The sequence below is a fragment of the Pezoporus wallicus genome, unplaced genomic scaffold (genome assembly GCF_028554395.1).
Source record: "Pezoporus wallicus isolate ANWC-B61680 ecotype Strahan unplaced genomic scaffold, APGP_CSIRO_Pwel_v1 contig_6897, whole genome shotgun sequence".
Classification (NCBI taxonomy): Eukaryota; Metazoa; Chordata; class Aves; order Psittaciformes; family Psittacidae; genus Pezoporus; species Pezoporus wallicus.
In genome coordinates this window covers 2,262,545-2,278,881 of record NW_026636510.1, presented here as the reverse complement: position 1 = coordinate 2,278,881, position 16,337 = coordinate 2,262,545, and the positions used below count along the sequence as shown (strand labels likewise).

Here is a 16,337-nt window from a genome sequence, read left to right as displayed (position 1 = left end):
AAACCAACATGGGCTACAAATGTTTGAACAGTAATCCATTGCTTAACAAATGGGAAAGCAGCAGGGAGCAATTGCTGCTCAGCAGAACTGTTCAGAGCAGGAAACCATCTCTGCCCAACAGCTGCACACAAAATCAGGCTTTGAAAGCACTGGTACTGAGACCCAAACTGAGGAGAGTAAAATCACTGAAGTGTGAAATCAGGTTGGAATTACTCATCACTCAGCCTGGAGACTATCCCCAGCAACTGCGTGTGCATCCTCAGATACATATTTTACTAGCCTTTACGCAGTAAACATTCAGTGGGTCCAGCAAGCAGCATTGTGTAAGTAACCTGTTTTGTTGGATTCTGTTTTGTTGCCATTCAAACTTATAGTCAATCTTCAGTGATTTACTGAAGAGGATTGAGCACACCAGAAAATCATTTAATTTCATCATCTCTGCCAAAAGAATTCAATAGTTTACACTACCCATCATTGTGAAAGATTCTCTTTGAGTCTGGATTTCCCTTCCAAGTAATCATGAAAGGATGCCTGATCTATGCCTGAGCAGAAAACATACCGAAGTCAGTAGAGGGGTCCCTGTTTGCACCAGTAGAAGCAGTATGAAGAGTTAAAAAAAGATTTATTCTGATAACTGTCTTAGGTATGTCCCCTCTCTGCTGCTCCTTGATACCACTGATGACTAACACTGATGCAGTATGTAGAAGCTTTGATGTTTCTGAAAATTAGCTCTGTTTTATGGTATATTTGCTCTAGGTAACATCCCAGCTGGCAAGTATTAATCAACTAGCACATCCAGAAGTGCAGGAAAAAAGTAAGCTCTTGAAGATAGAAAGCAAAGGATGGGTTAAAGAGTCTTTATTTTTGCAAGCAAGTAAATGTACTCTGTTCCCCATCCGCCCCCAGAAAGTATGAAATGTAGCAGATGTTCTGAGAACAGCTAGCCTGCAGACTCTGTATAAATGAAGGTTGAGTTAGGGAAGAAGAAGGCAGAATAATGTTTACAAGAGAAGAGCAAGAAGATTTCCGACACCTGGGCAAGTTAATGATGGCAGATGGCAAAAGTTGAAGGCAAAGAGAAGGAGCAGTGAGCACCAGCAGCTGTCGAACAAATGGGGAGTAGAAAGGCCTCCACTGAAACTGCACAGGAAGAATTTAATACTGGCAGTTCTGTAAGAATGATAGTGTGACTATGCAAAGAGGAGCCTGTGTTTTAACTCCTCAGACAACTACTGTCAAAAGTACTCAATGGATTGTCAACTAAGGAGATTTTCACAGCAAGAACCATCTATTTGCATCAAATATCATCAGCCTACAGAGCAGCACCTTCTGGGTCATTTAACAACACTCCAGATGTAGTTATTTTCTCCTAGGCAAGTGGCTCACAAAGAGCTATGCAAGAAAAAGACAGAATTGGCATGTAAAGGGGGACAATCACACAGCATGTGGAAGTGATTAGCTAGTCAGTGTAATATAACTCAGTTAAATGAACAGATTTCCAGGACCTATGTCCTATGATTCTCAGCATGAGAGAGACTGCAAGACTATGGCCAAACACAGGGTTGCATTTCACCATCAGTAAACAAGTGATTTCTGACTTTATGCTAAAGATAATGGTTTATGACTAGTCACTCAGAATAACCTGAGTGATTTCCTGTGGCAGCATGTCAGCTGTTGCACTCTGAAGGCGTAGAAGACACAGGTGCTGCCTGTTTTACCACTGGAAAAAGGAGGGAGACAGCCAGAGCTGTAAATACAGGGACTGACTTCAACCAACTTTCTTGATTATTCTTTCATTTAAAAGACAGACATGGGGTTAGTGCATTTAGCCTAACTGTTAGGAATCTATCTGCCCCTACATTACACTCGCCCTTTTTAGGAAATAGCTGCCCTCTGCAAAACTCAGTTCTGAGTTCAGGCACCGCAAAGCCTGAGAGTGTCTAGACATGTATGACAGAATTCGGTCTCTTTAGAAGGATCCTTCTTAATGTTAAGACTAACTTTCATATACACTTATATGACCTGTTACCTGCCATGCACATCGCAGCTGTATTATTTGCCAGCCTAACTCTGCAGTGACCATTGAGACTCTACAGAGAGACCCAACATGGAAGAGCTATCAACAGATCATTCCTGCAATTCCTTTAATACCCAATTCACACCAAGTATCTATGGATTAGCGAGACACCCTGCTGCTGTTTCAAAAAGACTCAGCAAGTGGGTAGAAAGGATGCTGTCTGATAGGTAAGCAACTTCAGAACAAATTCACGCTGTTCTTAGAGAATTTGTCACCACAGGGGAAGAAAAGGTTATTGTATGTGAACCTGCATCTTTAATTACATTGTGTGCTTCCCTATGCAATTAGAAATGTGCATTTGTAACAGATAGCTACACTTTCTAGTTATGTACTTATCAAATTCTTGTTATAATTAGGATGACTCATAATGAAATTATGCACTAGTTGCTCCATTCATTATATTGTTTGACTTACAGTGAGCATGCAAACTACAAATCTCCTGAATTCTTCCCATCTATCATCCTCCTTAGCCATTTCCTTAGCAAATACTGGTCAGAAACAGAGGCATTTTAAATTATTGCAACTCTTTTGCAGGGAATGAGTTTTCTCAAAGAGGGTCTACTGCTGCAGGGCTGAGTAGCAATCTCAGCTCCTATAGGAGTCAATAGGGTTTTCCTAATGGAGGGCAAAGTGCAAGTACATGTGTGCCCTCTGTTTCAACAGGACAATTGTACTTTGCAGCATTCTCACAGTCCAGGAAGACAGAAAATTGCCATACCAAATCAGAGCAGTGCTCCACCACTCTTTGTATCTTCTCTCCAGCAAAGAGCAGATTGGTGCTCATCAGAAAAATGCAACAACAGTAGAACCCTGGTAAAGATAGGGAGGAGTTCCAACACTGATGGGACTGATGGCAGCTGCTGCTGCTGTTCAGTGATTAGAAAAAGTCTGGGGAAAGGGCAAGTATCACAGAATATGTCCCTAGCACTGAATATTTTTGAACTAATCAGACCCTATATGATCTTTCTGATCATTCCCTTTTAGCCTAACTTTTGCACCTTGAATAGTTTACCTCCCCCTTTCAGCTACTGCCTGACATTAATAAGGACATTATTCACCCCTCACAGGTAGTTATCACGTGTTGACCACATCCAATTGACTTTAACCTACTGCAAAGGATTGAAGCCTTTGGGATTGCTGTGGCAGGGAGGTCCATGGCTAGTTTGTTTACACCATAAGGGAGGAGCTGGGATAGTCATCCATATTTTTAAGAGCCCCCAGCATGCATAAAGGGGGAACTGTGAACATGGGTTGCAAAGATCACCTGCTTTAACCTGTCTTTGAACACTGTTGTGCCCAGTTCAGCACTACAATACCACAAAAGATCATCAAGAAAGTCAGTAACCCTAAATTTGAGTATCTCCAATAGGAATCTAATGTCTTTTGAACTGCTGTGTCATACCACTTGCAAATCAATTAGTGAGACAGAATTATATTGCTCAGGACAAGGAGAACTTTTATTTCCCCTTTTTTCTTTCCTGCCTTAAGGAGAATGTAATGCTTATGAAAGATGCTAGATAGATGGCAGTGAAAAAATGAATTATTCACAAAGCAGGTATTGTTCTGGCAGCCATGCTAGCGGTCAGCATGTAACTGTGCACCTTGAAATTCATGCCTACAAACTCTGAAGTCCCCTTTGCTCTCCCTTTTGGGAGAAGCTTAAGGTTCTAATAATCCCCCACTCTAAATGGAGAAACAGAACTGGAGCCTCAAGACCTCCCCTCCAAAACTGATTGTGTAAAGTGCAGAGGTGAAAAGGGGAAGAGCAGATGTCCAAGAGTGACAGCAAGTACAGGCATGGGAAGCACAGGGTGTGAAGGCAGCCCTGTTATGAGCAGTACTAATTTAGGGACAAATGTCATGCTTGTCATAGCCCCAGATGTCCCCATCAGCATCTATGGCTTGCCTGCACCAGCAACAAGCTTGCTTTCACTCAAGTTTCCATGAAGGCCAATTCAGAAAGAGGAAAGACCTGCAGATCACATGGAGCACACACGCTGACATGGTGTTTGGTAAAGCCCTTGGCAGTGTGGGCATCTGGTGTGCTGGTGGCAGGAAGTCATGTGGGGAAAAAAAGGGATGGTTTAAGTTGGCCATTTTTCCTTCCAGGAGCAAGGCAGAATTTACCACTTGTTCAGCGCAGACCAGCAGCCTCTTCTGCAAGAGCAACTTTCAAATAGCCTGTAACAGTCACAGTAGAACACAAATCCAAAGGAGAAGAATCAGACCTTAACTAGCCCTCAGTGCCCTCAATCCCTAACATTTAAAAACCTAATGCATATTAGTGTTCTCTTAACCCCTTAGTTCTCCATGGTCTGAGGCACAGCTGGGTTTTCACTGTGATCTGCTTTGCCCCTTCATCTCTTTAAATGCCTTCCATTTCTGAGACGTCTCCATGCATGGTATATTCATTGTAAGCCAAGGGCTGTGAATTAGGCAGGTGCTAAATAAGCAGCAAAAGAGCTAACTCTATCTTGCTCTCTCCCAGCCTGCCTTGGCTCCAACTTGTCTCTCCAGTCCTTCAGCCCGCGTGCCGTTGCTGCTGGCACCATCTGTGCTGGTGGCTTTTACTTTTGTCCACTAGGGACCACAATGGGATCAGCAACACTAAAGTAACAGCAGATGTTAACACGCATTGATCCGTCTTGACCTGGGCTGATTATTAACTGACAACCAAGAAGAAAAAGGCTCTAAGATCTCAGAAGAGCACTAATGTCTCTGTCCTGGGATCTACTGATGTGCATAGTTTTACTGAAAACAGCAGTCTCCAACAGCATCCTCTCACCACCACTCTTCTCCACATCACAGGCACCACAAATGCTGTGCATTGCTTCTGTTTCTTCTGCTTATCCCAGATGCTGTCAACTTGCAAATTTAGATTGTAAGACCCTGCTACCTGCAAACTGTATTTTGCTTTTAGGAAGTGTAGTGGACATCTGTCACTGTGTAAATACAAACCAAAGCATGGTCCATACATCCCCTTCATTCACTTTGTGCCACATCTGCCTTATGGAGTTTTATGAACTTTCAGCCGCCAATCGCTGCTTCCACTCACCCCTGCGACAGCCTCTCCTCACAGTGGGGGTGGACGCTGTCGCGTTTCTCTTGTCGTTCACATCAGTCCTGAGAGCTACGGCACTTCCCATTCCCGCGAGTGATTTTTCTCGTCAGTTTCAAAACAATGTGTGAAACCCTGCTCTGCAGAAACAGTAGCCTCAGTAAGTTTAAGGATGACTGAAGCTATTTCCTCCACTGGGGAGGTTTAAAAACTATGGAGGGATGAATGGAGTTAGACCTATCGCTGCATTTCTAGCAGACATCCTATTACAGCACTGAATAAAAGCAGGAATGACATGTCTAGCCTAGGTTAATCAACCCTACCGAGTGCAATGCCTTAAAAACACTATGAAACAGCCTTAAGTCAGCTTGAGATAACTAATTTCAAGCATGGCTGTCTAGTGTGCCTGTCATTCCTATTGTCCTTCCAAACTATTTCAGACATTTTGAGCAGGGAGTACTAAGCTATGAGTTAGCAGGGGTTGTGACATTAATGGTCAAAAAAGGTTTAAGCACCAGGAGGGAACAATGACAGCGCTTAACAACTGGTGGCAGTTTGGAGGATTCTGCTGGATCTCTGTTTATTAATAATCAGGCTTCGCCTCGGAGGAAGATGTGACAACTATCGGAGGTAGGATTTGCATGGGAAACAAAGGGAGCTGTTGCTGTTCGGTGCCTATTGTTTGTGTTTCGCTCACTGGCTTTCCGAGCACAGCCAGGTGCAGTCGGCAGCGGTGAGGCAGTTGTGGGGAGGGGGTGGTAGGAAGGGGGGATAGCCAAGGGGGGAAATACTGTTGACAGTCCTGTGGTTTATGGCAGAAATGCCTTGAGGACAAACTGGCTCAAATCTTGCTGCCTGCTGAGTGTGCATTCCACATCGCCATTCCCACGGAGTAAAATACATAGAGGTCATGCAGAAAACACTTTACTCCTTCTCTACTGAGCCAGCTGGGCTGTTTCTGAGATGGTAGAAGACAGAGGAGAAGCTGCCCTAAAATAAATGGGGAAGAAGAAAGCTATGGAGCCTGTAAGATGTGGCAGACATGCTATTAATGTGTAAAATGTGTCTGGAGTGTCACCAATGTCACTTGAAAAAGGGATAACAGAAGTGGGGGGGTGGGGTGTGCATGTGCTTGCAGGAGGGTTTTTCTGGGTGAGGAACTCCTCAGGTTATAACCTATTGCAAAAAAAGGTGCAATGTGTCCATCCATTTTGCATAATCAAAGCTTCTTCTGCACTGTTGGCATTGTCTTGCTGGATGAGAATTGTAGTTTCAGACAGAAAAAGCTACTATTTCCTCCTGTGCCACTGCTGGCCCCCTGCCACTCTTCCTCCCTCTGAGATAAAACAGTGTGAGAAAGGGTGCAAACAATGTATAGTTGGATGCTGAAAGGGTTGTGAGTGAGGGCTGAGGGGGGAATGAACACCCAGTAGTATAACAGGAAAGCTTCCCCTTGAAAATGCTTGCTTCTTCCCAGCCAGAAGTTCAAGAGATGATATGCAAAGTTAGAAGCCTCATATACTTTTTGACGATGCGCCTGTTTATCATTACCAGCCAAGGAAATGTTCAAACATCAGTCTGTTCTGCATGGCAAAAGAGGGCAGCGAGGTTGCATGGGGTCCTTGTCAGTGCAGGGCTGCAAGTTTGTGTTTTTGTCACTGCATATGACCCCCACCAAGACAAGTAACAAGAACTGAATGAATTAAAATCTTACATCCCTTCATATGCAAAATCCTTATCATGGGTGTATTTGATCCAAGTGCGATATTCCCTGTATGATGAATTGTTTTGACTTGTGTATTAAAGTTTCATTCCCAAACAACAGAGAGGCTTAAGAGTGAGTGGTATTTAGTAACAACAAAATGTTCTGCTTGCCGAAATGCTTCTCATAGGAGCATTTAAAAATGCACTTAAAGAAGTGAAGAGTCATATCTTGCAGTAAGAGCTATGGTATCACTCGCTGTGTTAAATTTTAAAATTAAGGTTATGATGTCATTTTAAATCTACTTTAATATGGGTGTCATTAAGCATACTTTACAATACTGTTGTCAAAGGCTCACAACTCGGAGAACTGTGTTAGATTGATTGTTTTCATTAAATATTCATTAGAAAAAGAATCCCTATCTAGCAGGGACTTACCCAGTAATTTGAATTTACTCATCCTAACTAATGTCCCCTTTAAGGAGAATTCAGTGTATTATACTACATTGTAAACAGGTCATGATGTAATTCATTCAATGACAAAACACCCGTGACAATTTAACAGCTAAAATGCTAAATGTATTCCATCAAAATAAACACAGATTTTGCTGAAGAGAAGCAACTATATTGGATCAGGAAGTGTGAGAATTTTTCTTAGGAAACATAAAATAAATATTCTCCATTTGATCCAAGCAACAACTTTTCAGTCAATCGCATTACTTTGCATTGCAAATTGTGGGAAAAAAATAATTTCTACCTGTGTTATTTACTCTACTGAGTAACATAATGATAACAGTGAAAACTTTCTTTCAAAGAAATTGTTTCTAGTGGTTTGCAGTATGGATCAAAGAGATATTATGCAGAGATATTAAATCTGTGTCAGAAATGAGCAATGCATGTGGAAATCGAGTATATATTTTTTCCTTCTTGTCTCACTTCTGTCCAGAGGCTTAGACTATTTTACTTTGTTTTACTTCAGTGCCTTTCTGAGGGAAGGGGTTGAATGGGTAAAACCACAAGGAAGTCAAAGACTGAGTTGAGCCTGTGTCCAGGTGCATAACTCCCAGAGGACTTGGGCAAGTCTCCCAACCTCTTTGCAAAAGAGACAGTGTAATAGCCCTGCTTTTCAACTAGTGCACTCTCCTCACCTTTGAGGAAGGTGTACTAGTGGTGCAATGGAAATACAGATGATAGTGTTCAGGGAATGAGGCTGAATGTAGAGCTCCAGATAAGGCAAACTGCTAAACAAATTTTTATAGCAGGAGCAGGTTAATATTTCAGGCATTTTCAAGTGCAAAATAAGACATAACGCAAATCCCATGATTCAGAACTAAATCTGTTTTCAGAACTAGTCCACTTACAAAAACTTCTGCCAGCAGCAAATATCCATTCATCTAGGGCCTGTCAGAAGTGATTCCAAAATTTCTCAGCATTCCCTTTGCTCCATCACTATAGAGCAGATGCTGAACCAAATTGCATCAGATTGATTCACTGTGCTGAGAAACAATTTCTCTGTTTACTTCAGAAGCTCCATGAGTACTTTTTGCCACAAACCTCACTCACCCTTCTGCTTATGGATTGTCTATGGAGCTCATGCAATTTTCTAATTTATTTACTTGATATTTGAGAATTTCTTCAGTGTACAACTCTTGGCTTACAGATCTTTTGGGAATGGCAAATGTTTGCAAATTCATACTGTGTTGCTTAGTTCAGTCATGTGGTGTTCCTTGATTAGATGATGTGTGTAGTTAACTTAGAGAAAGTGAATTGCAAATTTCACAACCAAGTATACTGTTTCATATTGGATTTCCATCCCTATCTGAGCAGTCAGGTTTAAAATTCATGTCTTGCAAGTAGTCGTATGAGCAACACATAAGCACTGAAGTGTTCCCACTAGACAGATGTGAGAGCCAGGTTAAACAGCTTTGTTTCATATGAATATTCATGAAAAGTGTTTGAATTCTTAAAGCTCTGTTAAAATGAATAGTCAGCATCATCCATCACACACTGCATGGGTCATTCTCTTACAATGCTTGCTATGTCCCTGTATTTTCCCTAACTCTCCCTGTGGAAACTCTGCAGCCAAATTGAAAGGAAAAAACACCATCATGGAAATTTCTAAATTTCCCACATTATAGCCTCTCCTGTTGTGCTTGTCTTGCACATTGCATGACATGAAGACAGCCAACAGAGAGGACAGCAAAAGAGCATCAACACTGATGCACTGAGTGAAGGAGAGAAAACATTGAAAGAGTGAACAAATAAGGGTGATGACTGGCAGAGCAGCGGCCAGTCACACAGAGGGTGTATGTAGGAAGTAAGGATTGACACAGTGTGAGTACATAAATACACCAATACAATTTTTAACAATGAATCTAGTTATTTTGGGTCATTAACGCCAAGGTTTATGATCTTACCAGACCCAGTCTATGGCAAGCCCTGGAGTTGTCACTCCCAATTCTTCCCTGTGCTGGTAGGTGCTACATGGGTGCTCACCACAGATGCAGTCAAGCAAGTGGGTGATGTGGTTTAACTTTTGTCATGCAGGGGTCTGATGACACGCTAAAGAGCTATGGAAGACTTGTGAAAATAACAGACAAAAAGAAAACTAACTAACAGCTGGTGCACTGTTTAAAAGCAGTGAAAATCAGTTGGGCGAAGAATTTCTGTCAAGTGCTTTTTACCAGAGATAAAACAAAAAATCACCTGTCAAAACACCAAGCTCTTTTGACTCAGAAACAAATGAGGAGGAAAAGGTTATAAAACATGACTATATTTGCCTTTTAAATGATTTTCTTTCTGTACTTATGCCGTATAGAAGGAAACCTCAGGTCTCCTACTGAGTGAGCTATATTGTCCAACTACTTTACGTAGAAAGTCAGGTGTGTGCTGGATCAACAGGGTTGCTGTGACTGCACAGAACCAACCAGCAGTGTTACGACCCCATTAGATGGTCTTTTTTACATTTTAAGTTATTTTAAAGTTCAACCATCCTAGATATCTATTCTAAAAACCAGAAATATGACTAAATTGCACGCAGCAAGCACTGTGTGCAAGGCACACAGCAAGAGCCACTATGGACAATACACGTGCGTTCATAATCTGTCAAGGCACATTTAAAACTGCTTAGGGAGAGTAAGAGAATGAAAAGAATCAGAGGAACTAAAATCAAAGCAAACACAGAGGATCTTTGCTAGGGCAAAAATTGACTCAATGTAATCTGGAATAAAATCCCGAATTCAAACTCCCCTGAATACCACTAAATGTCTTATTAGATCTTCAAATACTTTTTCTTTCTTAATATAAAGCTATTACTCATAATTAACCCACATCTCTGCTTGTGCCAAGCAGAATAATTTTGTGTGGACCACTTTTAAAGAAGCAGTTAATTATTAGAGAGAAAACACAGAAAATGTCAAATCCCAGCTCTCTATGCTCACATTGCTGGTTGCCCCTTTGGTCTGTGCTTTAGTGCTTTTGAAGCTTGGTTGGGAGCAAAGAGCTCCCACTGATAAGCTCCACAGGAACACACAGCAACATCTTGCAGCTGTAGCATCTTCTTCTAAGATCCTTGAAAGGTCAGAGGCAGCAACAGTCACAAGTGTACCTGGGTATCCACTCTGTTTACTTATCATCTGCTTCTAGAACCTTACAGGAGTGACATGGCAACTCTGAGGTCCTCATCAGCCTTTCAAAACTACTCCAGTAAATGCACAAGCTCTTTAGGTAATCATTTGCATCACATAACTGAACAAAACCTCATCAAAGCTTGCACAAGCCTATCCTACCTGCTGAATCCTTGGCCCTGATCTGAACCGCAGCTCCCCATGACACGGAACTGGAAGATCCAAAAACAGTGGGGAAGGTGTCTTTCAGAGGAAAGGAGAAACATTTCAAACTGTCTGTAAACCTTAAGCGTCTCCAAAACACTGAAAGGGGGTTATAGCAGAATCCCCAGACTGAGGACGTGATGGGCATAAGGAGCCAAGACCTGTATCCTGACCATTCCCAGGTACCCAGCAATTTTGTCTGAACTCAGTGTCCCTCCCGCTCTGTGTGCTCTAAGTCAACCACTGGCAGAAAGGTTTTGAAGACCAGAGGAGACAAAAGAGCATTTGTCCCATTTCCACACTTTCCTTTCAGTAGACCAGTGATTCAGAGGGGGGCTGAAGCTTCTGCTTAAGCCTAAAGTGGTTCATCTGTCCAAGGTCACCATCCAGGCACTGTCCTTGTGTGCCTGCTGAGGCACGGTACCAAAGAAGGGACAAGATAACATTGCCTGCCTTAAAGAAGTGTTGCAGAAAACATTCAATATACTTGGCTGTACTTTACTTGCGGGCAAGCTATTTTCCACCTCAGCAGAGTGGTACTCCTCACTGACAACCATTAGTTATTTGCAAATTTAGACAGACCTTATAAACACCAAGCTCCTGAGTGAATAAATAATGTTTCAGAGCAATAATTTGGAATAAGTCAAACTAGGAATGGTGAGAAGGCCAGGAGTATCATCCCTTTGGGACTTCCTACCACTTCTAATTAATATCTGGTACTTAAAGCATCACAGCCCATGGTTAAATCAAAGTCAGAAGAAATAAAGGATTGTTAAATCCTTCCAGAGTCTTGTGTCCCTCTCCATCCACAGTGCTCCTTAGCACCCCTGCCAAATAGACTGACTCTCTGACCTCAGTTAGAAATGTATGATTTTTGGGGGGGGACAGCCCAGGGGACCCAGCAGCCAGGCTGCCCTCGTAGCTTGCAGCTGCTCCAGGGCTCACATTGTCCCTTGTTCTCCCACTGCCTTCCCTTTCCCATCCAGCCACCCTCTCCTGCACCTTCCCAGGCTCTCCTGGCCCTCTGGCGAGCCAGTTCAGTGAGCCTCCCAAAAACTGTGCTTTGGCTTTGGCTGGCTGAGGGAGCCCAGTTGGGAGCCCACAAACACCAAAGCTGGTGCAAGAAAAGCAGAACATAGCCAGGGGTTAGATATGGGGAGCAAGGAGCAGTTGCAGTCCTAGCATGGCTAAACACTCTTAAATTATTCTGTCTTAATGACTTAGTGAGACAGCTGCAGAAGGAGGCTTCAGATAACCACATCTTAACCACAGCACCAGCGAGCACAGACAAGCTGTTGTCCCTTTTTGCCTGACAAATATAGAAGATTTGAAGGGCAAAAAAGGACAACAGCTTGTCCAGCTTGTCTGTGCTTCTTGGTCTTCTATCATTGGGGCCATCTAGCTATTGATGAGCAGTTCTTAAGATTATTATGTTGAATTCCAGAGCTGCTGTTGCAATGGTGGGGAAAGAACAAATTCAGCTGAGAAAAACAGTCCTTGCAAGTCAGATTTAAAGAGGCTACATTCAGTCTGGAGAAGAGAAGGCTCAAGGGGAGACCTTATAATTGCTTCTAGTACCTAAAAGGGACCTAGAAGTAACCTGGAGAGGAACTTTTTACACAGGCATCTAGTGATAGGACAAGGGGGGAAGGCTTTAAACTGAAAGAGGGGAGATTTAGCTTAGATATTACGAAAAATATCTTTACTATGAGGGTGGTGAGGCCCTGGCACAGGTTGCCCAGAGAAGCTGTGGCTGCCCCATCCCTGGCAGCGTTCAAGGCCAGGTTGGATGGAGCTTTGAGCAACCTCGTCTAGTGGAAGGTGTCCCTGCCCATGGCAGGGGGCTTGGCACTGAATGAGCTTCAAGGTCCCTTCCAACCCAAACCACTCTGTGATTCTATGATTTGGCAAAGTTTACTAATCCAGGAAATAAGAGCTTCAGGAATAAAACCTAAGGGGAAAAATCACTTCAACCAGGACATCTTTCAATTCCTTCAACAGAGCATACATATTTCAAGGCACAGGAAGCAATAATCCAAGCAAGGAACAAAGGAAGTTCATTTTTAACCATAGCATTTTACTAACTGGAGCATCTGCAACTGAAAGGTTCCCTCACTTTTTAAAAACCATGTTACTGATGCAGCAGGGTGTAGTGTAAACTTCTGACAAATTCCCCCTCTTCATTGGCTTCCATGTAAGATGTTGATCTTGCTGCTACTTTGCTCTTTAAAAGCTCTGCTGCTCTCCTAATTATTAATTGCATGAAACATGTATTCTCCCATCTTGCAAAAAGCATCACGAGACATACTCTCTGGTTGTGAAATCCACAGAAAATCATATTCGGTAGAGTTAAGATAATCCAGTAATTTGTAGGCAGCTGATTTGGAAGGATTTTGTCACAGGTAAACAGGCTTTGAAAAAAACAAAAATTGCTTTTATCTCTTCTTGCTTTCTGTTTTAGCTGTATTTCAAGTGGATTAGCATAATCTTTCCCCCACCAAACTCCACAACCCCATCTATTCCATCATTGTTCTAATTTTACAGGAAGAAAATGGCTGAAAGCAATTAATTAAAAATCTCTTCAGAGATGCATACGAGGATGCACTTATTCACTAAGAACTCACAAAATAACTGTGCATTTTAAAGCAATTTATCTGGTGCATTAAGCGTGAACAGGATGCCTTTGTTACGTACGCCCACCTTTAGCTGGTTCCCTACATGAGTATGCTTGTTGTGTAGAGATATCTACAGTAATTCAGCTCAGTCAGAGAGGATCCCCTTTTAAACTAGGTTTGAGTTTCTAGGTGGGTTTCATTTTTACTTTTTCCTGTGTGCTGAAGTTGACTAGTTTCAAGTGAGGAGTCTTTCCCTGCTGGGACCTGGATTGTCAAAAGCCATCACAGAACTTGCAAAATTCTGTCATTACACCAGAAGCCTTAACTCTGCTCCAGAATCATTCAGAGAAAATTGCCAATATTTGACAACAGAAGTTTTCTCAACAAAGACATTCTGACAAACTGAAACACCATTCCCTGAACACATGGACACCCATATGGGGGACAGTACTAACACAAACAGTAAACTACTGGCAGGAGTGAATTTATCATCAGCAAGAAGACACAAGTGTCTTCACACTATAACGTTGGACTAGGCTATTCGTAACTCTTAAGGTCTATCAAAAAAGTAAATTCCCATGTTGTAAGGTTTATTTGATTTCCTATGAACCAAATAAAAACTATAAATTTCCTTGAATTCACAGTGAGGAAGAAGGAAGCCAGGACTCTTGATCTCAAAGCTGTGCACTTCCTTAATAAAATCCCAGCACATCTGTGCTGTGAATGTAAATAAGTGCTGGCACCCAGGGTGAGGTGCAGAGGTTCTCCTAGCAGAGCAGGAAGAAGTTTTCTCTGCAGCGATCTTCCTGCTCTGTGGTGAGAGTTCATCTCTAGTGTCAATGCAGCAGCCCTGCTAGTCTGCAAGCACACTTCCCAGGCAATTTAAATATACCTAGGGAGGTTCCTAGAAGATTTCACATACTTCACTTCTCTTTTGAGCAGGAAATCTTGGACAAAAGATTTTTTTTGTCCCTCTTTGTTTCTAAGTTCACTTATACCTTTTTCAGCCTCCATTAAAACATGCTGCTGTCTACTCTTTTCCCTCTTTGTCTACTCCTTCTACTCTCTGTTCTCTTGTTTTTAGTTAAAACCCCTCACATATCACAGCCTGCTGGTGACTAGCCAGGTATCCAGATGGTACTTATGTACCACATTGGTAGGTGCCTTAGAAATAGCAGGCAGAGAAGGAAAAAATATCACTGGGAGGCTTCAGATGCTCTTTTTGATAAATGGCAATTGTAGACCTAATTAGTTGGTTCCCTCTTTTGGAGAAGCTGGGTAAGTAACAATGGTTGCAGTCCCAAGGAGAAAACAGGCAAGGACACATCTCTCGCTGCCAGGTTTTAGCTTTCCACTCAGAACAGTGTCAGGCAGATGGCTTGTCAATCTATTCTTCTTTGAAAGGCACCAGGTTTTGTCTGGGTTTGAAGATTTTTCTCAGTGCCCATCATCATACTGCCTTAGCACCACTACGCTGTGTCAACTACTTTTGCACAGATAACTGGTTTATAGAATAAAGAACAAACAACACTCACCTTAATTATGTGAGTATCCCTCCAGCAATAATCAGCTAATTGCCTCAGTAAGGCCAGAAGGATTTGGCTTTAAATCAACTACCAAAATTATTTAAGCATAAGTGCATGAATTCCTTTACAACTCCAAGGCCCACTCATTAAACATTATTTACATCTCAGAAATGCTGTTGCTTTTCTCTCTTGCATTTGACAAGGGGAAAAGTAGAAAGGATGAGGTGTCAGGAGCACCTGTGTGAGTAGGGGGCTGAACCCACCCCAAATTCAATGGTAGGGAAAATGTGTCTCCTTTCCCTTTGCTGAAACACCTCAAGAAGTCTGCCCATGGGAACTCCAAGCTGCATCATGCCTGGGGGTCCCACCAGCCTGTGCATGTCCTTCTGGGGATGGCACAGAACTGCAGAGGAATCTGCCAAGAAAGGGACCATTGCCCAAACCTGCTGCATCTGCATGTTTGACTTATACCTTAAAGTATGAGATAACATCCTTTAAACTATTTAGCTTGCTCAGTAAAACTGATACATGCTCTATTTACCTATAGAAATTTCTAGGACTTTTTTTTCACTCATATTAAGTAATCAATGTGTTTAATGTGGCAAATGCTTTAGCATGATACGGAAGTACCAGCAGCTTCATTTTAACAATTGGCTCTAGAGGGGGCAGGGGGCAAAAATCCTCAGAGTTAGCTGGTGTGCTGCACTGGATGCTGCCCATACAAAGGTACTTGGATAAGGCACTGATACGAAAGGCTTGAAATCCCACCTCCACCAAGGGATATGTGGCACAGAACTGCTGTCAAGGCCAAGACCTTCAATCAATCTTTCAGACAGCTGCGTCTTTTTAAATAGTGTTTTGCAGTGTTTCAACCGTTTCTAAACGCGCAGGTCTTGGGAAGAACCCCAGTCTAGATCTGTCCCATAAGTAGAGGCAAGCTATTTCTGCTTGCCATGTATCTCAGTGCAGGAGAGACTTTCTGTGACCCACAGCAGGAGCAACAGGTGACATGAAGGTGCACTTTGAGCCTCTAGGGTCTTCAATTAAAAACCCAACATGCTTATGGAGTTGTGGGACTCTTAAGGGCTAGGGAGGAGTTAAGGTGGTCAAGGAACAGTGTTTGGTACCTACAGTCTGCCTTGGTTCTGCTGAAGTGTTTAAGCCTGTTACTGGAGCTAAAGCTTTTTCATAAGCAGTCCCAGTTCATCGCCTCCCATCTTACAAAAAATCTCTACATGTCTCTAATGCTTTTCACTGTCAATCTCAGCACTCTTTTTATATCCATTAAAGACTTTATGAAATAGGATGACCAGAAATGAAAAAAGATTCTGAGGATAGAGCATGCAATTGATTTATGTTAATGGCATTGTAATAATATTTTCAGTGTTTGATTTTTGATTTATTTTTTATTCTGTACACAGCTGAAATGCTGATTACTTCTCTATTCCTCTCTCATTTATAAAACAGCCACTTACATTGGGCTCCACAAATTTATTCTCGGGTCTGTCTCCAAAGCAGTTAAAATATAAT

General features: G+C 42.2%; 1 protein-coding gene across 2 annotated transcripts in view; it reads left to right on the top strand.

The window, feature by feature from the left end:
* The first annotated feature begins 5,228 nt into the window (after positions 1-5,228).
* Positions 5,229-16,337, top strand: part of LOC130594524 (calcium-activated potassium channel subunit beta-2) — a 99,748-nt gene continuing 88,639 nt past the window's right edge. Inside the window, exon 1 of one of the 2 annotated variants that reach the window (XM_057400489.1) lies at positions 5,229-5,765. The gene's annotated coding sequence lies outside the window, so the exon portion shown is untranslated. The remainder of the gene's footprint in view (positions 5,766-16,337) is intronic. The other variant, XM_057400487.1, reaches the window with a different exon arrangement.